Raw genomic sequence first — 1,995 nt, 5'->3', positions numbered from 1 at the left:
AGAGAGGGCCATGTATATATAGATAAAAATATATATGGTTAGAAAGCAACCTTGTCTTCTCTTCTCTGTTTGGAGCTTTGGATGGCTTAGTTTATCATGGGTTTTTGGGAAACAGATGAATCATAGTCGTCTAAATTCAGGTCACCCCACTGTGAGAATGTGAGTAGTCCAAACAGGAAAAACGCGTAATGAAAAGGAAATGCACGCGTTGGCGCCCACCAAGGAAGGATTGATTGATTAATATTTCGTCTTCTTCTTCTTCTTATTATTATTAGTATTATTATTATTGCTTTTTCTATCAAGTTAGGTGTGCTGGGGCCAGAGCTGTGACTTAATTCTGTCATATTCATACATTCACACACACAAAGTGATTAGTGTGGGATTGGAGAAATACGGGAAGATTGATTAATACACAGAACAATGACTTCATTCTTGTTTATTTGGCTTTTGTTGATACCTGATTGAAGAAAATGACCTTCCTCTACAAGTAGTTACATGTCCAAGTGGATCATTAAGGGTGGCAAAGATGACACATGCACCATGTTGCACATGAGTGTGGGGTCCATGTTTAAGATCCACCACTCATCCAGATTCCTTGGCTTGGAAACAGACAATCTTGTTCTCGGCAATTTCTTGGAATGGGAATATCTTGGGAGAATTTCAAAATTTTATATTTTTCTTGTCTTCTTATTGAGAAAATATCACTCACAATAAAATATAAAAAAATATTTATTATATAATAATAAATGGTTTTAAAATTTAGAAAATATAAAAATGATTTATTTTAACTTTCAAATAAAATTTGATAAAATCACAAAAAATCAAGAACACAGCGAGGTTCTGATTTAACTAGTGAATCAGCATGCTTTTTTGGCAGGGCATCTATTAGATTATACAATCTAATTTTCTATCGGAGAAGGATATAATTACAAATCAGGAATCTAAATTAGAGATTGTACAATCTAATATCATCTATGCTGTGTGGGACTCAAATGAGAGCGAGGGCTAGCATAGTGCATCCGTGAGGACCCATCATTTTATTTTCTCTTCTCATTGCAGGCCAGGACCAAAACCATCTGGGTCCATTGAAAGCACTAACGGAATGGGTGGGTGGGTGGGTGGGTGGGGTGGGTGGGTGTACTTTTGGCTACCCATTGGAAGATTGAAATTGACATCCTTGATAGTAATAGATACCATCAATCATGCCATAAAAATGCAACACATAATGGAGGAGAGAGTGGTGGAATTATGAAATGCACATGAGATGCCTCTCTCTCTATATATGGAAAATCTATTCTGTGAGGTGATACCTGGGTTTTTACTCATCAGAAAATAGAAAAATAGAAAGGAATTAAAAAAAAAAAAAAAACTAGGAATTAATATGGAATTTACATTCCAATACCTTTTTCAAAAAGGTTTTTTAAAAATCAGCTAATCTACATGCCATTATATGTGCCCGCGTGGCAAATAGGTGAAATATCCAAGCCAACTTATGGATGGATCAGATCTCGCACGTATGTGCTATGGTGGCACATTTATGGTGTGTACACAAGCTTTATGGGAAAAGCGTGTGCTCTTAATTAACAAAGATCTAGAATTATCATTATTAAAGCTTTTGCTAAGGTCCCACACGTGTACAAATAAAGTAATCTACACGGCATTATATGTGCATGCGTGGCAAACAGGTGAAATATCCAAACCATCCATCAGTTGGAACTTACTGTTTAGATCTTACCATCCAAAGCGATGAAAAGTTGGATGGAGCAGGAGATGATGATGGGCCTCTTGCTAGGAAGTCACGAGAAAATAATTGCTTTGGCATTATACAAGGAGTGGGTGGGAATGGGATTGGCAAGGTAGCCTTCTAGTCAACGACCCATTTCCGTCGATCGAGGGGTATTGGATTCTTGTGACTTCCGTATTGCATTTCGGTGCTTGGGTATTGCCCTTGCTTGTCCTAAGCTCGGCACAGGCCAGAGCTCTGGAGGGACCATC

This window comes from Magnolia sinica, chromosome 9 (genome assembly GCF_029962835.1).
Source record: "Magnolia sinica isolate HGM2019 chromosome 9, MsV1, whole genome shotgun sequence".
In the NCBI taxonomy this organism is placed as follows: domain Eukaryota; kingdom Viridiplantae; phylum Streptophyta; class Magnoliopsida; order Magnoliales; family Magnoliaceae; genus Magnolia; species Magnolia sinica.
This window is presented reverse-complemented; position numbering follows the sequence as displayed.